Source organism: Macaca thibetana, chromosome 5 (assembly GCF_024542745.1).
Source record: "Macaca thibetana thibetana isolate TM-01 chromosome 5, ASM2454274v1, whole genome shotgun sequence".
NCBI lineage: Eukaryota > Metazoa > Chordata > Mammalia > Primates > Cercopithecidae > Macaca > Macaca thibetana.
In genome coordinates this window covers 53,731,219-53,758,612 of record NC_065582.1, presented here as the reverse complement: position 1 = coordinate 53,758,612, position 27,394 = coordinate 53,731,219, and the positions used below count along the sequence as shown (strand labels likewise).

At 34.9% G+C, this 27,394-nt stretch overlaps 1 long non-coding RNA gene across 1 annotated transcript in view; it reads right to left on the bottom strand.

The window, feature by feature from the left end:
• Positions 1-27,394, bottom strand: part of LOC126954358 (uncharacterized) — a 52,972-nt gene that overhangs the window by 11,592 nt on the left and 13,986 nt on the right. The gene's annotated exons all lie outside the window — the stretch shown is intronic.

The window sequence follows — 27,394 nt, the reverse complement described above, 5'->3', positions numbered from 1 at the left end:
ATGACTGGGGGCTGCGTGCACCAGTAATTAGATAGGAACAAGATAGGGATTTTCACAGTGCATTTCTATACAATGTCTGTAATCTATAGATAACAGAACCAATTAGGTCAGGGGTTGATCTTTAACTACCAGGCCCAGGGTGTAGCACCGGGCTGTCTGCCTGTGGATTTCATTTCTGCCTTTTAGTTTTTACTTCTTCTTTCTCTGGAGGCAGAAATTGGGCATAAGACAATATGAGGGATGGTCTTCTCCCTTAATAGTACTTTGTGTATCCCTCACTCATCATGAAGCATGTCAAATGCAATGAGCAATAGAGCATAGCTGCCTTGTGGAAACTTCTCTCCCTTTCTATGCTTCACTGCTTTCTGTCTTGACCCAGGATAGAATACCAGCATTTTAACATCACAATTAAACTACCAAACAGTACAAGTTATATCACTAATCAAGTTGAGGGCGAAAAAAGAAACTATTGTTATTTTCCTTTATAAATCAAAACCGACTTTTTAAAGGAAATTTATGAACTCCTTTAGCAATATTTATTAAATTCCATAAAATAATTATGAAGTGTTGGAGGCCCCAATTTTAAGTAATATAAAACGTTTGTATTTTTCAGCAAAACATTTTTACTAAAAGCAAGATCTAAGAATTAAACACGAATGAGATACAGTTTTAAATTACATTCACTATATAACACTTAAGATGTCTACATCAAATGAGAAACATTTGTCTACATCAAATGAGAAACATTTGAATTTTCCCTTTTTATGGCATAAATGCTGTTGAGTAAATATAATTAAAAATAAAAGTTACTCCAAACCTAGAAAACCTCTCTGCAAATGTAGAAGTAAAAGAAAACAACTTTTATAACTGAATAGGTATCAAAACAGAATGTGATGTTCATCACAGATAATCTGCTAAGGGAGTGCAAAGACAGGAATAAATATTATTATTTTGTATAGTGAAGCAGATCTAATCCATTGCATATGAGTTCTCAAGATAAACAATAACTAGTGCTCAAATAAGAGGCCCCGACAGCACCATTTAATACACAAAGGTCATTCTATAATCAACAGGTCATTAAAGTAGCCATCTGTGTTTATGAATTGGCTAATTCAAAATTAATAAATAAATCAACTTTTCACATCCTTCTCATGAGAGAATTTTACAACTTGGAGTGAAGCAGCCACTGAGTTAGGCTCCTTCCCTCACAAAAAAACTGGGACATAAGGGCACTACCCCTTTCTTCATGATTACATTTCTAAGAGAAGATTCCCAAGACTTGGAGAAAGATATTCTTGGGTTTTAAACCTGACAAGAAGCTTATTTAACTTTTAAAAATATTTCCATATATTTCAAAAAGATAGAAGAATAACTTAAAACTGTAAGTATTATAAAATAAATGTTATAGGAAAGGGGGGAGTCTCTTATTTTAAATATAAATAATTAAGCCTCTTATTTTTATTTGTTTGATTTTATATTCCACATAGATTATGTATCTATAGAGTGACTAAGTTTTCAATACATTCTGCTAAATAATGCCATATGATAAAATGTTAATTTTTAGGCCATTTTTCTCATAGGCAAATTTCTTTTTTGAAATACATTATCTAATTTTACTATTAACTACTATTGGTTATTAGTAACTACTAGCAACTTTAGTAACTATTCAAAACTCGGTGACGGTGGGGGAAAGAGGTGTCATGTTGCATATCTGCTGATATTGTTTTCAGTAGGCAAATGGAAGCATCATAATGAACCTACCCTTTTATTATTAAATAACATGCTTTCCTCTGAGACCCTGTAGGCTATTATGCTATTCAGATGATCTGATTTCCTTAACATCTTCCTGGACACCTTGCAGTCTGTTTACATATGTATATATGCATAAGCATTCAGTAATTACTAATGAAGTTCAGCATCTTTTCATTCATTTCCCAGAAAGGAGGAGGGGAGATTTACATTGAGCTGGACTTATCAAGCCCAAACATGATAGACATTCATACTATTTTTGAAGAGAATAGTTGTTTGCTTTAAATTTATAATTCAGTTACTGTCCAAAAGTTAAGCCTGCAGTGATGTAAATTTACTATCATAATTAAATTGAATTGACTATGGGCTAAAATTTTAGATTTTAATGAAACCCTTCAGGAACGGTTATGGTTCAGGATTTCAGCTTTAAAAGATATATTAGTTACACTTTAAAGATTGAATGATATCTTCATCTATATGTGTTGTGTGTGTGTGAAATTAATGTCTATCCATGTACATATATAGGTAAAATTACCTATGTGTTAAAAATTATATATAGTATATATAATATATGCATATACTACTATATGATATATAATATATGTGTCACACATATTATATATATCATATATTTTTTATATATATGGCTATTCTCTTATCTGTAGGTTATCAATGTCCTTTTAATGCCCACAGTTTATTCAAGGCAGAAGTTTATTTCTTTATAAAAGAGACAATGTATTTGAGGCATTACTTTTTATGATTGTTGCTATGTCCTTCAAACTTCGAAACAGTAACTACTGTTGATTAAATTTTCTGATTTCTAATTTTAGATTACACATAGCATTGAGATAAAATTCAGATAACTTGTAGCCCCATTGCCTAGAGTCTTAGTTCCAATAATTATTAGCTGTATGACCTTGAGCAAGTTAAGCTCTATGTCTCAAGCTTCCTCATCTCTAAAATGAGTATAACAATCATAATTTCCTCATAGGTAGTTGCAAGAGTTCAGTACGTTAATACAAATAGAAAGGGAAATTGTAACTACCAAAGGGATTGTGGGACATGATCCTAACCTCTATGTCTAAAGTTCTCTTCCCTCCTTTAAAAAATAAATATTAGCCGGGCGCGGTGGCTCAAGCCTGTAATCCCAGCACTTTGGGAGGCCAAGACGGGTGGATCACGAGGTCAGGAGATCGAGACCATCCTGGCTAACACGGTGAAACTCCGTCTCTACTAAGAAATACAAAAAACTAGCCGGGCGAGGTGGCGGGCGCCTGTAGTCCCAGCTACTTGGGAGGCTGAGGCAGGAGAATGGCGTGAACCCGGGAGGCGGAGCTTGCAGTGAGCTGAGATCCGGCCACTGCACTCCAGCCTGGGTGACAGAGTGAGACTCCGTCTCAAAAAAATAAATAAATAAATTAATTAATTAATTAAATAAAATAAAAAATAAAAATTAAAAAAGGCAAATCTTTGGTGATTGATAATCACATGTTCTTTAATTCTAATTGGCTATGAATGAGAATTCTATTTTCTTCTTCTCAAAGACAATATAAAACAAATATTTTTATTGCATATCATGGCTGAAAGTATCTCATAAATTGCAGATATATTGACTGCATATGAAAAAATAACAAGATTGCACTAAGATATCAAAATATAATTTCCTGTATTCTTGACTTAAAATTGTAGTTTTAAAACATTTGATTACAGAACTCTATATTTACATGAATGCTTATTCATGCTCTCAATATTAGGGGAGCATGGTCTATTCTATAGAATAGACCATTCACCCCTTCCAGCCTGTCTTATACATCAACCAAGACTGCTTTTCATGAAGTGCTACAGAACTCACTGGTCTAGCAGAGTTTAAACTTGCGTTTTGGCCACCATCCAGTGCAATAGATCACAAAGACTTATTCCTTCAGTCCAATGAAGCAATATACCTTTGATTAATATCTCTTATTTTCCCATTCATATACGCAATTATTGTCAATTAAAATTAATTATTAATTAATTAAAACAATAAAAGTAAAATACACAAAAATGTGTGCTTTGTATAAAGTGAAATAATTACTTATTTTTCATCAATGTAATCTCTTTTTGGTACTTGCAGCTACCAAAAATAGCCATTGCTTTTATAGTTATTTTAAGAGTACTATCAGTAAGATAAAATAATCTTATTAATTAGAATTGCCTAATTAATTAGAATTACAAAATGCATAAGGTCAAGCAATCAGAGACACCATATTTTGTTGGAATGTAGCAAAGCAGAGGGGTGCACCATAAACTAAGCTATTGGAATTCTAAAGCTAGGATTTTACCAGGATTTGTTTTGTTATGCTAAACAAATGAAGCAAACTCCATCAATTCAATGACATTTGTTTTAAATAACAAACAGTTCCTGCTGCTTCTTAGATCTCAGCAAAGATATTTTTAATGTAGGGTATCGGATCCCCAAAACAATTCTTAAAAATATATTTTTAAAGGAAAAATATTGCAGATAGGCTCAGACTCACAGATTGCTGTGTTTGTTATTATTTTTCTGTACTGCATCTAGTATTTACCCAGATCTCTGTTCAGAGTCCTGAGTATCTATTAAGTCAGCAAACTATGACCTTTCTCCTGCTCTCTTGTTTTTCTTATCCAATTTATATACCGATGTATGACTTTTATTCTAGTTCTTTCTCCTAAGTTTCAACCTAACACTCAAAACCATTAAAGCCCTCTGTTTTTAGGGGATACACTCTGTAATCCTCATTTCCAATTTTTTTTTTTTTTTTTTTTTTTATCACAACCCAATCCAATTAAATACAAGTGTCCCATGATGTATTCTGTCCACTTTGGAAACGTTGTGACTATGCCTCCTCACTAGAACAAGTGTCTATTAGCTTAGGGACTTTGAGCATAGCTGAAACCTAAGTTTGTTACACTCATTAAATATTATAATGTGAACTTCTAATGGGTAACAACTACTGATTTCTCTATTTCTGGCTCTCTTATACCAGGTTTTCTCTTCCTACTATGACCTGTGTCCTTGAAGCCTCAGCAGACTTCACCATAATCTAAGGTTTAATACAAAATTATTTAACATGAGTTTATTATGAAGATATATGAAGCCATTTTGTTAATATTAAATGGTGCATAATAACATTTCATTTGATTTCATATGAAATTTCTTAAAATAATATTGTCAAATATACAAATAAAGAGAAACACAAAATCTAAAGAATGTTTTTCTCATAAAAATCATTAAAACAGTGATGTTGACCATCTTGTAGCAGCAACAGATAAAATATCCATGTTATAATCCAAAATATCCTATTCATTTAACTTTCAAGTTACATTACACTTTTGGTAGAAGACAGAGTCTTGGATAGAGCTTCAGGGTCTGAAAATAATGGCTAACCACTAGATAGATTAAGCATACATACAGGATGGCAGGCAATGACTAAATCTCACACATCAGATGTTTTCAGTTGCACTATACACGTGAGTGATTTTGCATCACATATACATAGATAATAATTTTAATTTTCTAATATAAAGGACATAGGCATAAGCTAAACTCTACTTTTTTTTTTTTTCCTAGCATCTTGGGTAGAGATAGAAAATTTCTTAATATTGATGCTAATTTTAACAACTCCTAGCATTGTAAAATGACTTATATCACACCATAGTAACAGCACAAAGAACACTGAACCAGAAAACAAACTGATCATGGTTTTGTTATTGTCTTTTAGGCCAAACTCATCTTCCCTTAAGCAATTGTTCAGTGCTCAGAGAACTGAGTTTAAAAATGCTCATCACCTTCTTTTTCCAATCTTGAAGGATCTGGAGGAGACAGCATCTTCAAGGATGAACAGGGTTTAATAGATTTTAAATTCTTCCCAGAATTCAAGAAACAGAGTTTTTCATTTGTTGTGCATGCTGTGACACTCAAAGCATTTATGGAATACATCGTGTGTGTGTGTGCGCGCACGCGTGCATGTGCGCGCACGTGCGCCCATGTGTCCACTGGGACTGGGAAAGGGGTAATATGAAATATTTGGTAAGGCAAAATGATCAATCCAACAGCTGAGTTTATATCACAGTATGTGCCTTAGTGGCTTGGTTTGACATAATATCTTTATACCTATTAAATCCTGTAAGACAATCAATTTTATAAAGTTACAACACAATGTAAATATAATTCAATAAACCTTGGTTTGTTAACATTCATTGACTATTCAATTAACTAAATGGTCTTTGGAGGATCTTTTTAGAATACTAGACTTTATCCTCTTTGTTCTTTATGTTTTAACTGTTTCAGTTATTTAAGGACCCGTGATCTGAAAATAGATTATTTTATTTATGAACAAATGAGACTTGGAGGATGAACTGGAATGTCAGAGGCATAAAAACATTAAATTGCCTAGGATTTGGCCAGGTATCTATTCAGAGTATATAATCACTAAGCTTGGTAAATACAGAATGAAATAGCAGAGGCTGTGAAGAGATTGCATCTCTTCTTGCTCTAAGCCTAAGATCACAACTAAACAAAAGATCTTGTATACCTCATAAATGTTTTACCAAAACTTTCCTGACTTGAGATTTTCAGAGGTTAGTTAGATACAGGATCTTGAGAAAGAAAGCAAAATTATTAATTTAGAAAGCCTCAAAGTACAACACAGCAAAACTCGGGAATAATAAATAATCAGACAGCTATTTAGCTAGCAGAACAGTGTTAAACATACTGCAGATTTGTACACACATGTATAGATGCCCGAAATATCTTTGTGTCCAAGAAAAGAAATAACTAAGAGTAGGAATACTGTTAGTAATAAAGAACACTAACTATTTCTTTTCTCACTGTCTGTCTCTGTGATCACAAATAAATAACTTATTTGGACCTCATTTATTTTTACATGTGTTTTAAAACTTAAAAAAATCAAATAATAGTAATACTTGAAGTGAAAGATTTCTAAGAACGGACTGCAAAACAACATTTTAAAAATATATAATACTACCACACATAAATACAAATGTCAAAAATTAGGTAGATTTTGGTTAAATATGAAATATTCAGCTAGTTATTGCTTCATACTAGTAAAAGACAGCTCATGACAGAATTATCTTTTTTCTCATTTGGAATTAAATATCCGCAACTGTAGTTACACAAATGCACTGAACTTCTCTTTGCAGAGTTTACATATTATTCAACAAATATTTTAATGCTTAATACCCCAAAATGGTCAAAATCAGAGACAAAATGTTCAAGACAAATGATAGTGCCAGAAGCACAAATAACAGCTGTCAAAAGAAAAAATGATAACTGCTGTTCCTAATTGCCTGTTAAAAATCAGTAGTGTTTAAGTTTATAAGTCAATTTTTCTTTGTGAAACATGGAGTCAACAGTTTGCAACATTAAATTTGGAATATTCTTATTTGCATTAGTAATAGGGGAACATCCCTTTATTTGGAAAAAGGTTTAATGTATTTTATTTGAGGCCTAATAGATCAACAAGTCATAGAGTCATAGTACAGAATCGTGCTGAAGTTAAATTAAATGCATTGAATGAGTACAGCACAGTACTACATTTTGTCAGGTACAAATATAAAATATATTAAACTAGACATATAAACATAAAGATTCTGAGAAAATAATAACAATAATATGTGAACATAATGTAGGAAAAAGAGCTGTTGATATGATATTTAGTAGATAAAGAAGATAATATGGCAGAATGGATTGGCTGAGAAAAGAACAGAATTGGTAAGAATTGAAACATGATATTAATAAGTAGAAAATAGTGTAATTATGGTAGATCTTTCATATGAGAGTATTGGTTAGATGGTTTTTCATGAAAAATGTCTGTAAAAAGATACATTAGATTTGGCAAATGTATTAGTCTTCTATAGCTTCAGTAACAGTTTACCACAACTTGGATGGTTTAAAACAACAGAAATTTGGTCTCTCACAGTTCTGGAGACTAGAACTTCGAAATCACATACCAGCAAAATTAGTCCCATCTACAGAGCTCTGAAGAAGAGTCTGTCCCAAGCTTCTTTTTCTGCTTCTGAGAGTTACCAGTTACCCTTGACCTTCTTTGGATTATAAATGCATAAGTGTGAGCTCTGCCACCGTCCACATGCAGAAATCTTTGCTCTGTGTCTCTGTCTCTTCTCCTCTTTTTATAACAACAGCAGGCATTAAGGGCTTACTCTATGCAAGTATTGCTTCATCTTAACTAATTATATTTGCAACGACTGTATCTTCAAATAAGCTCATATTCAGATATTCTGGTGGTTAGGACTTTAAGTGTTGAGGGGGTAAATTTTTACCTATAACAGTAAGTAAATATTTTATGTAATAGAGTTGAATAATATCAATATTAGCTTGAAGTTTACAGGAACTCATTAGATGTACAAATTAGGAGAAAAGCAATTTGGAAAGTGGAACTTTGGGATTATTTAATTGCTTAGGAGAATTCTACAAAAATACAAATATGAGATAATTAAAACATAAATATAATGGAAATGGAAAGAACATATTGAAACAGTCTCTTGTTAAAGAATGATATACCCTAATGGCACCACTGCAAAACAAATAAAAATACCAAGAAACTATTAAAAAAGCATAACATAAAAACATAACTTTGAATCTATCAATGGTATGAAAAATAACTTAAAAATTCTCAGAGACCAAATAGAAAGTAAAAAGAGGCAAAGATTCTAAAAGAGCCATCTGTCAAATTCTATTGACTTTAACCTTCAATTTTTGCTACCATATAGCAGAAGACAAAGTGTAGAAACTGATTTTGTGGGAAATCTGATAGAAGACTCAAAAAACAAAACTGACACCTGTAAAAACTATCCTCTTAGTATGACTGCAAACTAAAGAATCATCCACCCACAAAACAGGGCAGCAAGAAACGTTCTTCTCTCAAACTTTGCATTGTGTACCAGGAGAAAATACCTTCGTTAAGAATTCAAAATCAAAAACCTCAACTGAGCATGCCACCTGAATTTACAGTTCTTATAGATTTCTGAAAAACTCTAATGAGTGTATAAATGCCATTGTAAGCATATAATGTCACCAAGAAAATGGGAAAACAAAATATAAATTATTGGGGGTAGAACACAGTCTTCAAACAAGACCTCAAACATTATTACAAATGAAGGTCCTAAGGGGCATGAGCTAACAAAGATTAGATATGCAAGAAACAAAGGCATAATGAGCAAGACCAAAAGGATACAAAAGAGTATAGTCATACCCAATGAATATAAAAATTAACAGTAAGAATACAACAAATAAGTGTGTGCAATATAACTGATCAAATAAAATAGTAAGTAGAAAATGAGTTTAAAAGAAAAAAGAGACATAAAATTGTCAAGCACATTGGAATAACAACTAAAGAAGTTAAAGGAGGGAAAATAGTAGTTTCATGTGATGAATACAGTGGCAATTGCCTAGTTAATTAGATGCAGCTAGGAGAAAGACTGACGTGGAAGATAAATAAAAATATATTATAGTGGTAATTCTAAAAGAAAGATTAAGAATGTACGGAAGAATCTAGTTACCACTTGGCTAGCAAGACTACTAGGAGGAAAGTAGAGAGAAAATGGTGCAGAGTCCACATTTAAAATGATAATCATTGACAAAACTTGGTGAAAGACTCACATTTTCAAATTCGAGAATCTCAATGACTCTCAAACATTATAAATAAGAAATACTAAACCTAAATACACCAGAGTGAAATAGCAAAACAGCAAAGAACAAAAGAAGATTTTAACCACAGCCAGGGGAAAAAAACTATATTTATTCCAAAGAAATAACTTTAGATCAACAGTTAAATTTTCTATAGCTATAGTGGGAAGCATAACATGGTATATGAATAATTTTTGATGAATTTGTAACCAACAGAATCTCTAGAAGCAATATATGGATATGTCTCACACAGAAGAAAAGATTCCAGAGAGATTGCCTAGTAAACATGTACAAAAGTTAAGAGATGAATAACTAAACAGGCAAAACTATGATAATAATAAATAATAAGAAGAAAATAACAGTAATAGTATTTTGTAGGATTAAATGAAGCCATAGAGATCTAATATCTAAACAACAATAGCAAAGTTTGATGTGCAAAGGTGATTTAAATTATTGATTTTATTTCTTTTCTCAAAATAATATTAGGGCTATTTAATAAATTTAAATATTTTAAATTATACATGTTGAAATGCTGATGGTAAACATTTTCAACAAAACAAAAATAGTGTATTTAATTTCTAAATTAGAGGAAGAAAGTAGAAAAAGGAAGCAAAATAATGTCAAACAAATCAAAGTTATTACAAGGGAAAGAAAAATAATAACATAAAGCAAAATAAAAATTTGAGCCAAAGAAAGAAAGTTGTAGAATACATACATTATTATTTAATTTATATACAATTCCAAATGCAAAGCCGAGTATAATAAAAAGAATGTATGTATATATTCCAAAAGTACATAAAAATGAAAGGGAGTGGTTAACATAGAATTGGGGTAACATTTCTCTCCTGAACAGAGAAAGGGAAAAATAATTGGAAAGGAGGCATACAGGGGATCTAATATTGAAAATTAGGAATTTGTATTATCCACGTTTCAAAGAAGATATACAGTTATGTGTTTTATTATTTGTATTTAAAATTAACAAAAATGATTTGGGCATATTCAAAAATTAATAAAACATTTTAAAAGAAAATAAAAGGATTTTAAAATTATACTAAATTTAGAGAGATACCATTGTCAAAACTGGAAATTTGTTACAGGATTTGTTCATATACTAGCATTCTCAAACTGCAAATTTTGTCCTTCAATGTCACTTTCTGGTTGTTACGATGGTTTCTAGACAAAGTTGAGGTTTGATGCAGCAAGCTTGTCCTCCTCTAAAATTGCTTTGCACAGTCTACCAAGAAATCTAATTTTCAGGTGTAGTGAACTCATCATAGAAGCATATATGTATGCATATATAATCAGATATATAAATATATATTTCCAATCTAATTAGACAAAGACATTGTCTTTAATGATAGCATTATTTAGTATGCTTTATGGTTCTTAGAAATTATAGATTAGTCCCCTTAATCTTTGGCAGAGTCAAAAGTAATATCTTATTAGTGTCTCTTGAAAAACAGTAAGAGACATTGCCATTATTCTTAATCTTTGATATGTTTCATTTAATCTCATAAAATATTGTAACTTTATTCAGCCCTTGCTAAATTTGATATACTTGAAATGAGGGAGACATATGCTGAAAGATATATTTTTAGAAGGAATTATGGAAAGTATGTATATATGTTCTATTCACTGATATATACATATTAATATTAAGCATATATAAAAAGAAAACTACATAAAATAAAGAAAGAAACATATTCACTATGAAGTGAATTGAAACTAATATTCCATTTGATTGATTTTCCTGGAGTAAAAATCTATAGTTAAAAAAAAGAAATCTGACAGATCAATTACACAGCTCAATATCAGAGAAGTATTCCAGTTATTGAAGAATGAACTTTAATTTTTATGGTCCTTTAAAATTTCTTTATACAAACATTTAAAAATATAATCTTTAAATCTATGGATAAATATATAAATCTGACACTATCATGTGTGCTACTCTTTTAGTAGTTCTTTTCCTTTTGCTTTCCTTTTTAAAATTTGTATAAGTAGCCTCTTCTCTTACTTCTCATTAGAAGTGCTACCCATCATTAATCCATGTTAGTTCACTAAGATACCTTCTTGTATTTGCCCTTAATTTATACATATGAAAATACAGGAAGAATTAAGATCAATTATGACTGTCAAAAAATTGGGCCATCTTACTCATAACTAACTTAATCGCAGAAATCTCTCCAAATCAACTGGTATATATCTACTACTGTTGGTTTTGACATTTAAAAAAAAAAAAAAAACTGTCTTTAATGATGGGTATTTATTTGCTTCTTCATCTCACAATGTATCTTTTTTGGGTAATTGTGTGTGTTTGTGTGTGTGTTTAAATGAATAAATATATATTTGTTAATATATAGGTACTTTGCATTTTTGAAAGTGATTATCTGTTGTTTAATTGTGGGATCAGAGTTTGTGCTACTTAACCTTGATTTTAGCAAGCTGTTAGTTTCCAAATGACTGTAATAGTTAATGTATCTGAATACTCCTTAATCCACCATATATAGGTATTTCTAATTTGGAAAATTCTGATTGTATATTGTGACATGCCTGATATGTCACTAAAGTTTGTGTTGAGAATTTCACTATTGATTAAATAACTAATCTACTTCTCACTGAAATAATGCTAACTTCATAATGCAATCTTTTCACACATTTTAAGTTCTATTCATATTTTTGTGTAGTTTTATTTTGTTCTGATCTGCATACCTTTTCCTATGCAGTTTCCAGGTCAACTTGTTTTCAGAGGTTTTATGATTTATTCTCTCAATTCATACACAGTAAGTTTTTAAACATTCTTGCCAGTTGTTCAGTATTCTGGCACAGCTGTTATCCCCTTTGATTTTAAGATCATTTTATTAAATTTCAAAAGCAACAACTAAGAAGGTGCTGAATCTAAAAGCAAAACTTTAATAATGGAGATTACTTAAGAAATGCCACTATAATAGAGATTATTCATAAAAAGTTAACATAGATGGATAAACAATATTCAGATGTGTCATGTGCTAAAACATTATTGTCATTCTTTGATTAAAGCTAATATATTTTGTATTTGGCTGTTAGTCAAAATGCTGTAAGTAATAAACATAGATGACTTCGAAATATATTTCTAATGATCTCTCAAGTGAGATTTAGATAGAATTGATAATTGCGTAATGAGAAAATATGCTGTCTGACAGAGGTTGGTACTCTACAATTCTCTATAGGTGACTGAAGAAGGATATACTTGCATTTGAAACAAGAACATTACATGGTATAATTGAAATGGTCAATCGTTTTTTCATAAAGAAGTACATATTTCAAAGTTTAGTCATACAAAATATGTGAAAGAATACAATTAATAGTGATTTGAAAAAGAACACAAAAATAAACAAAAAATTGTATAAAAATGTTATAGTCATTGGTGGTTCCTGGAATATGTTAAGTTTACTTAGTTGAAGGAATAGAATTATACTAAGGGAGTTAAGCTGAATGGGCATGTTCTCCTGTTTTTGTGGGAGTGCAGGTGAGATGGTTTGTAGCTACATTTCTTTTTGTCTTCCATCTTCATTCATTTTCTGCTGTACTTTATTCTATTTCTTTGCTTCCCCAGAAAGTCAGCAAGATAATTGAATCAATGCTCACGTTAAAATTATGTATGGTTATTTAATAATATGATTTCTAATTTTGATGCTTTGGTCATCTTTTATTATGCATGACTTAAAACTTCTTTATAATGAGCATGCATATTTTCAGTGCATTCAAACCAATATTCTAAAAGTAATTTAGTCTCTAAAAAGTATTAGATTGAACAAAAAAACAAAATATCTAAATCGATTGTTTAAAAAATTGCTACAAACAAAGTCATTTTTTATTTCTGGATTTTAGGATTCATTTCTTAGAGTGCCTTGATGTTATGTTTCATAAATAGTTACTAGCCATAACTTAATAGCATTCTATTTAAATGATAGTTATTCTGTATACTAATGATTTATTCTATATTACATAAATACATCTTGACTGTAAATTTTCTTCTTATGTCTGCTTTGCTGTGCCTCCCTTGCAATCCCTAAGAGTAGTTTTGTTCACGACTCTGTCCTTGGACTTCTTCTCTTTCCACTCTTAAATTTTTCAGCTCATTTGAAAATTACTTTAAATATCACCAAATACCACCTACAAGCTCATCACTGCAGTAGTGCCCCATTATGCATAGTTTTACCACCATGGTTTCAAGTACATGTGGTCAACCAAGGTCAGAAAATAAGTGATTACAGTACAATAAGATATTTTGAGAGAGAGACCAGATTCGCGTAACTTTTGTGACAGCATATTGTTATGAGTACTCTACTTTATTAGTAGTAATTGTTGTTAATCTTTTATTGTGCCTAATTTGTATATTAAACTTATCATAGGTTTGTATGTATAGGAGAAACTTGGTAATTATAAAGTTTGGTACTTTCTGTGGTTTCAGACATCCAACAAGATCTTAGAACACATTCCCTGCAGATAAAGGGGCATGCAGCTGTACTTAAGGAGTAATTTCTAGCCAAGAATCTCTCTTCAAGTCACAAATGACCATCAGAAAGATCCATCAAATGTAAAGATAAAAATTAAATATAATCATCATTTTTATTGTGATACTTCTCCCAGTATGAATGCAAATCACGTCCACAAAATATTCTTTCTTCTCTAACCCTTTCCCTTTGAAGAGTGCTATCCTCCAAGTCATTTGAGTCATAAAACTAGCGTCTTCCTATCTTATTTATTCTCCTAACTTCAATCTCCATCCATCACTAAATTGTATAGATCTTATCTCCTTTATACTTCACATATCTAGTCTGCCTATATCCAGTACTCCTATATTATTCAGACAGATATTTAGTCCTGAGCTTCTGTCTTCTAAGTATTCTGCACACCTGCATTCCCACATCACTCACAAACTTTTTATACCTGTTTCAGAGTAATTTTCTTCCAACATAGGCATGATTATACCCCATCCATGCTTGACATTTTTTCATGAGCGTTGAGCTAATTTACACCCCTAACAACAGTGTTTAAGCATTTCCTTTTCTCCACTGCCTTTCCAACATCTATTTTTTGATTTTTTAATAGTAATTGTTCTGACTGATATGCAATGGTATTTAATTGTGGTTTTAATTTGCATTTCTCTGATAATTAGTGCTGTTGAGCACTTTTTTCATATGTTCACTGGCTGCCTGGCTGCTTGTATGTCTTCTTTTGAGAAGTGTCTATTCATATCTTTTGCCCATGGAAAATATTATGGATCTTTGTCAAAGAACTAAAATTTGATTTACCATTTGACCCAGCAATCCCACTACTGGGTTTCTGCCCAGAGGAAATCATTATATCAAAAAGACACCCGCACTCATATGTTTACCACAGCACTATTCACAATAGTGAAGTCATGGAATCAACCTAAGCATCCATCAATTGTGCATTGGATTAAGAAAACGTGTTATTTATACACAACTGAATACTACACAGCCATGAAAAATAATGAAATCAGGTCCTCTGAGCCAATATGGATGGACTTTGAGATTATTATCCTAAGTGAATTAATACAGAAACAGATAATTATATACTGCATGTTATCACTTATAAATGGGATCTAAACAATGGGTACACATGTGCATGAGGACAGAAACTATAGACACCAGGGGACTCTAAAGGGAAGAATGGAGGGAGAAGAGTAAGAGTTGAAAAGCTTCCTATTGAGTACTATATCCACTATTTTGGTGATTACTTCACTAGAATCCCGAACCCTAGCAATATGCTTAAAAATCTGATTTATACTCCAAAATGTAATTTAAAAAAAAATTCATAGCTTCTTCACATTCTAAATCAGGAACTAGTAAACTATGATGCGTGGGCCAACTCTGGCTTCCAGCAGTTTTTGCAAAGTTTTCCTGGAACCAGCCATGCCCATTCATTTGTAATTGTATGTAGTTGCTTTGGTCTATAATGGCAGAGTTGAGTAGCTATGATAGGGACTGTGTGGCCTACAAAGCTTAAATATCTGGAACTTTACAGAAAGTTTTGATACCCTGCTTGAAATCCTAAACTCTTAATGTTTGACATCTCCTCCATATAAATCTGAGTTCTTTTCAATACCTTATGCTATAACTATCAGAATATACACTGATATAAATATGCATCATAACATACACTGATATCACCTGAGATCAGAAGTTGGAGACCTGCCTGGCCAACATGGCAAAACCTCGTCTCTACTAAAAGTACAAAAATTTGCTGATGTAGTGCCTGTAATTGCAGCTACTCAGGAGGCTGAGGCAGGAGAATAGCTTGAACTTGGAAGGCAGAGGTTGCAGTGAGCTGAGATCTTGCCACTGCACTCCAGCCTGAATGACACAGCAAAACTCTGTCCAAAAAAAAAAAAAAATCTACACTTTTCATGTTGCAACCTAAATCCTCAACTTCTTGATCATTGGGTAATCTTTTAAGATTCAGAACAACTTTTCACCTTGTCGTTGAAACCTAATCCCTGGGGAAACTAAATTAATTTCTCCTTGCCCTATGCCCTCTTTGCCTCTCTATGCCCTGCACAAGGTTATTTCTCACACATAAAGGGTTCTCCTCTACTTAATTCACATGGCTCTGTCTTAGCTTCTCCACTATCCTGTGCAGAAGCAGGGGGCATGTTTTATACTTTTTTATTATTCCCAACATATAACCCAGTGCTTGTCGTAAAGTTAGCACTCAACACATACTTGGAGCATGCATATATACATAAGTGAATATCTATATATATTTTGGGAAAAATATTTTTAGGAACAAAGGTAATTAGTACCTATGTTATTGGAAAATTGTTGCTCCCTATCTTTCTTTCCCCATACAAACTTTTCTTCTTAAAGGAAAAAACTACAGTCCTGAATCAATTTACTTTCAAGTTCCATTTGATCCCATACTATTTATCTTTGACACTGTTTCCTTTTATTATACTAATAGGTTACATTGATTTATAGGAATAAAACTGCATTCCTCTCACTTATTTTTTAAAATATTTTTCTTTCTTTCAAAGTTGAATATGAAGCTTTCCAAGTTTTATTGGACTTAACTTATTCAAGTCTTAACTCATTCCAAGAACTTAACATTATTCAAGTCTTACTATAGCCCCAGCACTCTTGTTTCTAAGAGAACACATTAATGATTTCCTGCTAAGAACAAAAGAACAACAAATCTGTGGGCATTACTTTAATAGTTATAGAACAATAAGAGTTCACAGTTAATTTTGTTTTCATTGTATATGTCTCTGTAGGAAATATAGAAAAACACCCTAGTACATATTCCGTTCACAACTTTCTCTTCCCAGTGTTGTTGGTTAGATATTTGTTTCCTTAATGATAAAATGAGAAAAGACAGGTTGAGGGTAGAAGTAAAGTTATTGTTTAAAACCATAAAATTTTAATGGAATACTGTACAAGCAAAAGGATAAGATCACACATCTGTTCCACTTGCCACTTCTATTATTTGTGTAAATTAAAAGGATTTCCTCTATCCCTCACTAAAAATAATCATGGGTGAATGCAAATTTAGGCATACTTATGAACACAGTTTAATTCCCAGTATCCAATTTTGGAAAGAAAAATGTAACATATATATTAATCAAACTGTTTCATATTCTTAATAGGTAGGTAGGTAGGTAGACAAATGCATATTATTTCTTTAAGAATATTTTCCCATATTAGAGTCAAGATTGCATCTGAATAATCAGATACTATATTTTGGACAATTAGTTCAAAGATAAATTATGGCATTTATAGGTGGTAAAATATGTACTTAAGGAATCAGTACAGTACAGATGTCAGTTTATCCTGGACTTTACATGCATGTGCACATACACATTTTCAGCAAAATGTTTACAATAAGATAGACAGGTGTGTATTTTATAGTAATTTATTATAGGTTGGTGAAAAGTAATTATGGTTCTTGACATTAAAAGTAATTGCAAAAACTGCAATTACCTTTGCACCAACCAAATAGACAAGGCTAAACAAGGTTGACCTGGTTTTTAATCTATTATGCTGATTATCAAATAGTTAAATTCTGCATAACATATAATTAAACAGAGTAAATCATATTGTATTGGTTTTAAAATGCCTTACTGTTGTGTACAAAAACCTTCATTTTAAAGTAGGTTTAAATTGTGGCATCAACAAATATTTGTATTATTCACAGTAAAAAATTAACATTAATTAAATAAGAAAATAGGCCAGGCACAGTGACTCATGCCTATGATCCTACTACTTTGGGAAACCAAGGTGGGAGGATCACTTGAGCATGGGATTTCAAGACCAGCTTGGGAAAGGTGGTGAGATCCTGTTTCTACAAAAGTAAAAAAAATAGCCAGGTGTGGTGATGCATGCCTGTGGTCCCAGCTACTCAGGAGGCTGAAGTGGGAGAATTGTTTGAGCCCAGGAGTTTGAGGCTGAAGTTAGCCTGAGCAACAGAGGATGATCCTGTCACTACTTCTTCAAAAAAAGAAAATTATAGTAAAGAAACTGCAAGTTTACATTTATGCACTAATAACAGAAAATTATTTTAAATGTCCTATTACATGGACCTTAATTATATTTAATTATTTGAGACACTAAATTTCACTGGGCATACACATATGCACATGCACACATGACTAACCTTGTAACTCTAAGTAAACAGGAAAATCAAGTCAGTTTGTTTTAGCTACTTTATTCATAGCAATAAAGCAAAGTGACTAAAGCTATGCATTCACAATTCCTATTTTCATCAATGCATTCACAATTCCTGTTTGCATTGAAAATTATTTATCAAAGTAAATTTGTAAAAATATTTCTGGTATTCATTAATTTTGTTACGTATACTGTTTTGCATGCAGTCAAGCCATACATCCATCCAGATATATATATATATATAACCGACATACCATGTCTTGGGTGCCCTCATACTATCATAAAGGTTGGAATAGATCCATGAATAAAAACAGGCAAACACATTATTCTCTTTTTTTTTTTTTTTTTTTTTGAGACGGAGTCTCGCTCTGCTGCCCAGGCTGGAGTGCAGTGGCCGGATCTCAGCTCACTGCAAGCTCCGTCTCCCGGGTTCCCGCCATTCTCCTGCCTCAGCCTCCCGAGTAGCTGGGACTACAGGCGCCCGCCACCGCGCCCGGCTAGTTTTTTGTATTTTTTTAGTAGAGACGGGGTTTCACCGTGTTAGCCAGGATGGTCTCGATCTCCTGACCTCGTGATCCGCCCGTCTCGGCCTCCCAAAGTGCTGGGATTACAGGCTTGAGCCACCGCGCCCGGCCAAACACATTATTCTCATTGAGCACATTCTTCAATGAGTGGAGACAGACTCTAGACAAGATAAATAAGTAAAATATATAGTACATTACATGGATATTAATGTTATGAAAAATATTGTATTACAAATGGAAGTTGGAAGTGATGGTAGGGCCTTCTTAAAAAAGACCCCAAGGACACAAATAACAAATGTGGAGATTTCTGCTGTAAGAATGTTCCCGTCAGAAGGACCAGCACACATTGCTCACTATGAGAATGGCTACAGGAATAGCAAAGAGGCAAGCATAACAGAAGTGGAGTGGAATGAGTGAAGTAAGGAAGAGAAGGTAAGGGAGGGAGGTAGGGGAAAAAACTGGGCAACAAACTCTAAGATTTTATTCTGAATTGTCCTTTTGTAGAGGTTGAAATAAACTTTATTTTTATAGCAATAAAATATAAGTTATATTGTAAATGAAATTCTGAATTATTCTTATTTTGTAGGAACACTATCTCTTGCGGGTCTACATCGCTTAGTATTTTGGTCCTGTCTTCCGTTTATGCTAGTGCAGTGGTGTGTGATCTGCTGGTTTTCTTCCTTTCAATGGGGGAAACTAAGTAATATGCACGTTTTCAGAGACTGTATTCCACAAGAAGTGTTCTTTTGGGAGATTTTGAGGGGGGAAGTGCCATCCTCACTGAAAGGAGTGAGTTATTAGCCTGTTAGTTCCTGGGAGAGCTGGTTATGTAAAAAAACTCTGGTACCTCCTTCCTCTCGGTCTCACTTTCTTCTTCTCTTGCCATGTGATCCCTGCTCCCCTTGGTCTTGAAACATGAGTGGGAAGCTTTCTGAAGCCCTCACCAGAATCAGATGCTGACACTATGCTTCTCACACAGTCTGCAGCACTGGGAACAAGACAAAGTTCTTCTCTTTATAAATTACCCAGCCTCAGTGTTTTATTTATAGCAACACAGATAGACTAAAATAACAAATTGGTACTGATGAATGGGGCGTTACTATCCCTAGCATCAGTGTCAAATCCAGAAAAAATGTATTTCCTGAAAATACCAGACAGATACCAAAAAATGTATAAAGACGTTTGGAACTAAGTAACGGACAGAAGTTGGAAGAATTCAGAAGGCTCAGAAGAAGATAGGACGATAAGGGCAAGTTTGGAATTTTTTGAGGCTGGTTAAGTGGTTGTGACCAAAATGCTGATAGATATATAGACAGTAAAAGCCATGCTGATGAAGTGTCAAATGGAAACGAGAAATGTATAAGGAACTGAAAAAAATAAGCCGTCCTTGTTCTGCCTCTGCAAAGAACGTGTCTGCTTTGTTTGCATGTCCTAAGGCTTTGTGAAAGGCCACACCTAAGAATGATGATTTAGGTTATCTGGCGGAAGAAATTTCTAAATGCTAAAGCATACAAAATGTGGCCTGGCTACTTCTAACAATCTATGATCAGACATGGGAGCAAAGGAATGATATAAAGTTGGATCTTGTAATTACAAAGAAAACAGAGTGTATAAATCAGGGAAATCTGAAACTTAGTCATGTGGTAAAGAAGGAAAAAGCATTTTCAGGACAGGAATCCAAGGGGACTAGGAAGCAACAACTTGCTAGAGAAATTATTATGACTAAAAGCAAGTCAGGTGCTAATAGTCAAGGTAATGGGTAAAAATCCCTGAGGGCACGTCAGAAATGTTTAAGGCAGCCCCTCTCAGCACTGAGCAGAGGCCTAGGAGAATAGAATGGTATGGGGAAGTGGCAAGCCCAGGTTGCCTGTGCTAACTCAGAGTGCTGCTCCCCACCAAACCACTGAATAGGCTGCTCTGGATCTAGGCTCGGCTCAAAGGGTTCTAGGTACTGCTTGGATAACTGCTTTGTAGGGGCACAAGCCATAAGCCTTGGCAGCTTCCATGTGGGATTAAGTTTTAGGTGCCTAGAATGCAAGAATGGTCGAAGCTTGGCCATTTCCACCCAGATTTCAGAGGATGTATGGAAAAACCTGGGTGCGCAGAGAGAAACCTGCCATAGGGACAGAACTTCTGCAGAAGCTTTACTAAGGCAGTACTGAGGTGAAATGTGGGATTGGTGGTGCCACAAACAGTTCCCACTGGGAGACTGCCTACAAGAGTTGTGAGAATGGAGCCACATCCCTCCAGACCCCAGAAAGTTAGAGCCACCAGCAGCATGCACACTTTAGCCTGGAAAAGCTGCAGGCAATTGCCTCAAACCCTGAGAATAGCCACATGGCCTACACACAGCAAAGTTGGGGAAACAGAATTGCCTGAGGCCTTGGGAGCCCACTTCTTACACCAGCGTGCCCAAGATGTCTGACATGGAGTCAAGGGAGATCATTTTGGAACTTATATTTAATATCTGACCTGCTAGGTTTTGCATGTGTCCTGTTACCCTTTTTGTTTGTTTGATTTCTCCCTTTTGAATGGGAAAGTTTATTCTCTGCCTCTACCACCATTGTATGTTGGAAGTAAATAACTTGTTTTTGAACTTATAGGCACAGAGCTGGAAGGAACTTGCAGTAAATAAGTCTAAAGCCTTGAGAGTCAAGACTTTTGAGTTGGTACTGAAATAAGACTTTTGGGGACGATTGAGGAAGGGTGCTTGTATTTTGCAATGTAAGAAGGATGCAAGATTTGGGGGCGGCCCAAGGTGAAATGATATAGTTTGGATTTGTGTCTCCTCAAAACCTCATGTAGAAATTGGATCACCAAGATGGGAGGTAGAATCTGGTGGGAAGTGTTTGGGTCCTCAGGGTGGATCCCTCATGAATAGCCTTGTGTCATCCTCTCTATAACAAGTTCTCACTATTTATTCCTGCAAGAACTGATTATTAAAGAGTCTGGCACCTCCCTTCTGTGTCTTGCTTCATTCTGCTCTCACTATGTGATGTCAGTTCCTCTTCACCTTCCATCATGAGTGGAAGCTTCCTGAGGTCCTCACCAGAAACAGAAGCCAGTGCCATGCTTCTCGTACGACCTGAAAAACTATAAGTCCAATAAATCTCTTTTCTTTATACATTACTCAGCCTAAGGTTTTTCTTTAGAGCAATGCAGACTAATACAAATTTACACCCACCATCTCCTCTTAACTGCTGGCCCTGTGGACTCCTAAGTCCAGCATCAGACACACACACAAAAAAACAGACTTACCAACTCCCACAAATGCTTATGGCCTAAGCCTTGACTGAAAACATAAGTAAATATTCAAATTCATAAAATGACAGATATAGATAAATTGAAACATAATTAATTTACTTTGAAAAGTGAATAAATGATAGATATTTTTCCCCATGTGGAATTGGTTAAACTTTCAAAAAACAAAAGCACACTATGCACAAATGTTCCCAGGACAGAGAGAAAATATTATTTTATATCAACATATTAAAATGCCAGTTTATTATCTACTAAAATACTGAAATATTTCCATGTCCACTCATAAAAACACTATTACATTTATTAATATTAATTACCTCCACATAGTTATAGAAATCAGACACACATTGCAATTTCAAGAAATACATTCTTCCGGATTTGACACTGAAGCTAGGGATTCTACTGTGGCTATTTTATTTACTTCAGTTTTCTGGCATTGCCACTAGATTTAATCTTCCAGAGGAAAGATAAACTTCCAAGTCAAGTTAAAAGGAATATATTGTGTAAATCTTTGAGAGAAATGCCTAAGGGGAAAGCTTGACTTAGTTCAGATTGCCTCTGCAGAATGTGTTGGGGTCCATGGTGACAGACAAATGTTTTCATGATAGCCTACTCCCGATGATTTGTGATATAAAAAAAAAAAAAAAAAAAAAAAAAAAAAATCCTCTAAGTATAGGCAGTGCTTTCTATCCATTCTCAAAAGTTATCACAAACAAGCATCAACCTGAGACCTTGTTTATAAACCTATGCAAGTAACAACGGATCCACCCCTTCCACCCTCTTATCACAGGTACCATAGTGGCATTTGTGTACATATATAATTTGTATAATCATATTATCTTATACATATGTATATATATCCATATATACATTTGTCGAAGAAATTAATTGACTTAAAAATTTGAAAACTACACATGCAGAGACCGGGCGGAGCAAGATGGCTGAATAGGAACAGCTCCAGTCTCTAGCTCCCAGAGCCAGTGACACAGAAGACAGGTGATTTCTGCATTTTCAACTGAGGTACTGGGTTCATCTCACTAGGGAGTACAGGACAATCGGTGCTGGTCAGGTGCTGCAGCCCGACCAGCCAGAGCTGAAGCAGGGCGAGGCATTGCCTCGCCTGGGAAGCGCAAAGGGGAAGGGAATCCCTTTTCTTAGCCAGGGGAACTGAGACACACAACACCTGGAAAAATGGGTAACTCCCACCCCAATACTTAGCAAACAGGCACACCAGGAGATTATATCCCACACCTGGCCGGGAGGGTCCCCTGCCCATGGAGCCTCCCTCATTGCTAGCACAGCAGTCTGCGATCTAACCACAAGGCAGCAGCGAGCCTGGGGGAGGGGCGCCTGCCATTGCTGAGGCTTAAGTAGGTAAACAAAGCCTCTGGGAAGCTCGAACTGGGTGGAGCACACAGCAGCTCAAGTAGGCCTGCCTGTCTCGGTAGACTCCACCTCTGGGGACAGGGCACAGCTAAACAACAACAACAACAACAACAAAAAGGCAGCAGAAACCTCGGCAGACCTTGGCAAACAACTCTGTCTGACAGCTTTGAAGAGAGCAGTGGATCTCCCAACATGGAGGTTGAGATCTGAGAACGGCCAGACTGCCTGATCAAGTGGGTCCCTGACCCCTGAGTAGCCTAACTGGGAGACATCCCCCACTAGGGGCAGACCGATACCCCACACCTCACACGGTGGAGTACACCCCTGAGAGGAAGCTTCCACAGCAAGAATAAGACAGGTACACTCACTGTTCAGCAATATTCTATCTTCTGCAGCCTCTGCTGCTGACACCCAGGCAAACAGGGTCTGGAGTGGACCTCAAGCAATCTCCAACAGACCTACAGCTGAGGATCCTGACTGGTAGAAGGAAAACTAACAAACAGGAAGGAGACCCACACCAAAACTCATCAGTACGTCACCATCATCAAAGACCAGAGGCAAATAAAACCACAAAGATGGTGAAAAAGCAGGGCAGAAAAGCTAGAAATTCAAAAGATAAGAGCGCATCTCCCCCTCCAAAGGAACGCAGCTCATTGCCAGCAATGGATCAAAGCTGGACGAAGAATGACTTTGACGAGATGAGAGAAGAAGGCTTCAGTCCGTCAAACTTCTCAGAGCTAAAGGAGAAATTACGTACCCAGCGCAAAGAAACTAAAAATCTTGAAAAAAGAGTGGAAGAACTGATAACTAGAATAATTAATGCAGAGCAGGCCATAAACGAACCGACAGAGATGAAAACCATGACACGAGAAATACGTGACAAATGCACAAGCTTCAGTAACCGACTTGATCAACTGGAAGAAAGAGTATCAGCGATTGAGGATCAAATGAATGAAATGAAGCAAGAAGAGAAACCAAAAGATAAAAGAAGAAAAAGAAATTAACAAAGCCTGCAAGAAGTATGGGATTGTGTAAAAAGACCAAATCTACGTCTGATTGGGGTGCCTGAAAGTGAGGGGGAAAATGGAACCAAGTTGGAAAACACTCTTTAGGATATTATCCAGGAGAACTTGCCCAACCTAGTAGGGCAGGCCAACATTCAAATCCAGGAAATACAGAGAACACCACAAAGATACTCCTCGAGAAGAGCAACTCCAAGACACATAATTGCCAGATTCACCAAAGTTGAAATGAAGGAAAATATCTTAAGGGCAGCCAGAGAGAAAGGTCGGGTTACCCACAAAGGGAAGCCCATCAGACTAACAGCAGATCTCTTGGCAGAAACTCTACAAGCCTGAAGAGAGTGGGAGCCAATATTCAACATCCTTAAAGAAAAGAATTTCTTTAATTTCATATCCAGCCAAACTAAGTTTCATAAGTGAAGGAAAAATAAAATCCTTTACAGACAAGCAAATGCTTAGAGATTTTGTCACCACCAGGCCTGCCCTACAAGACACCCTGAAGGAAGCACTAAACATGGAAAGGAACAACCGGTACCAGCCATTGCAAAAACATGCCAAAATGTAAAGACCATTGAGGCTAGGAAGAAACTGCATCAACTAACGAGCAAAGTAACCAGTTAATATCATAATGGCAGGATCATGTTCACACATAACAATATTAACCTTAAATGTAAATGGACTAAATGGTCCAATTAGAAGACACAGACTGGCAAATTGGATAAAGAGTCAAGACCCATCAGTTTGCTGTATTCAGGAGACCCATCTCACATGCAGAGACATACATAGGCTCAAAATAAAGGGATGGAGAAAGATCTACCAAGCAAATGGAGAACAAAAAAAAGCAGGGGTTGCAATACTAGTCTCTGATAAAACAGACTTTAAACCATCAAAGATCAAAAGAGACAAAGAAGGCCATTACATAATGGTAAAGGGATCAATTCAACAGGAAGTGCTAACTATCCTGAATATATATGCACCCAATACAGGAGCACCCAGATTCATAAAGCAAGTCCTTAGAGACTTACAAAGAGACTTAGACTCCCATACAATAATAATGCGATACTTCAACACTCCACTGTCAACATTAGACAGATCAATGAGACAGAAAGTTAACAAGGATATCCAGGAATTGAACTCATCTCTGCAGCAAGCAGACCTAATAGACATCTACAGAACTCTCCATCCCAAATCAACAGAATATACATTCTTCTCAGCACCACATCACACTTATTCCAAAATTGAAGACATAATTGGAAGTAAAGCACTCCCCAGCAAATGTACAAGAACAAAAATTATAACAAACTGTCTCTCAGACCACAGTGCAACCAAACTAGAACTCAGGACTAAGAAACTCAATCAAAACCGCTCAACTACATGGAAACTGAATAACCTGCTCCTGAATGACTACTGGGTACATAACGAAATGAAGGCAGAGATAAAGATGTTCTTTGAAACCAATGAGAACAAAGATACAACATACCAGAATCTCTGGGACACATTTAAAGCAGTGTGTAGAGGGAAATTTATAGCACTAAATGCCCACAAGAGAAAGCAGGAAAGATCTAGAATTGACACTCTAACATCACAATTAAAAGAACTAGAGAAGCAAGAGCAAACACATTGAAAAGCAAGCAGAAGGCAAGAAATATCTAAGATCAGAGCAGAACTCAAGGAGATAGAGACACAAAAAACCCTCCAAAAAATCAATGAATCTAGGAGTTGGTTTTTGAAAAGATCAACAAAATTGACAGACTGCTAGCAAGACTAATAAAGAAGAAAAGAGAGAAGAATCAAATAGACACAATAAAAAATGATAAAGGGGATATCACAACCGACCCCACAGAAATATAAACTACCATCAGAGAATACTGTAAACACCTCTACGCAAATAAACTAGAAAATCTAGAAGAAATGGATAATTTCCTGGGCGCTTAGACTCTCCCAAGACTAAACCAGGAAGAAGCTGAATTCCTGAATAGACCAATAGCAGGCTCTGAAATTGAGGCAATAATTAATAGCCTACCAACCAAAAAAAGTCCAGGACCAGATGGAATCACAGCTGAATTCTACCAGACGTACAAGGAGGAGCTGATATCATTCCTTCTGAAACTATTTCAATCAATAGAAGAAGAGGGAATCCTCCCTAACTCATTTTATGAGGCCAACATCATCCTGATACCAAAGCCTGGCAGAAACACAACAAAAAAGAGAATTTTAGACCAATATCCCTGATGAACATTGATGCAAAAATCCTCAATAAAATACTGGCAAACCGGATCCAGCAGCACATCAAAAAGCCTATCCACCATGATCAAGTGGGCTTCATCCCTGGGATGCAAGGCTGGTTCAACATACACAAATCAATAAACATAATCCAGCATATAAACAGAACCAAAGACAAAAACCACATGATTATCTCAACAGATGCAGAAAAGGCCTTTGACAAAATTCAACAGCCCTTCATGCTAAAAATGCTCAATAAATTCGGTATTGATGGAATGTATCTCAAAATAATAAGAACTATTTATGACAAACCCACAGCCAATATCATACTGATATCAAACTGGAAGCATTGCCTTTGAGAACTGGCACAAGACAGGGATACCCTCTCTCACCACTCCTATTCAACATAGTATTGGAAGTTCTGGCTAGGGCAATCAGGCAAGAGAAAGAAATAAAGGGTATTTAGTTAGGAAAAGAAGTCAAATTGTCCCTGTTTGCAGATGACAAGATTGTATATTTAGAAAACCCCATTGTCTCAGCCCAAAATCTCCTTAAGCTGATAAGAACCTTCAGCAAAGTATCAGGATACAAACTCAATGTGCAAAAATCACAAGCATTCTTATACACCAGTAACAGACAAACAAAGAACCAAATCATGAATGAACTTCCTTTCACAATTACTTCAAAGAGAATGAAATACCTAGGAATCCAACTTACAAGGGATGTAAAGGACCTCTTCAAGGAGAACTACAAACCACTGCTCAGTGAAATAAAAGAGGACACAAACAAATGGAAGAACATACCATGCTCATGGATAGGAAGAATTATATCATGAAAATGGCCATACTGCCCAAGGTTATTTATAGATTCAATGCC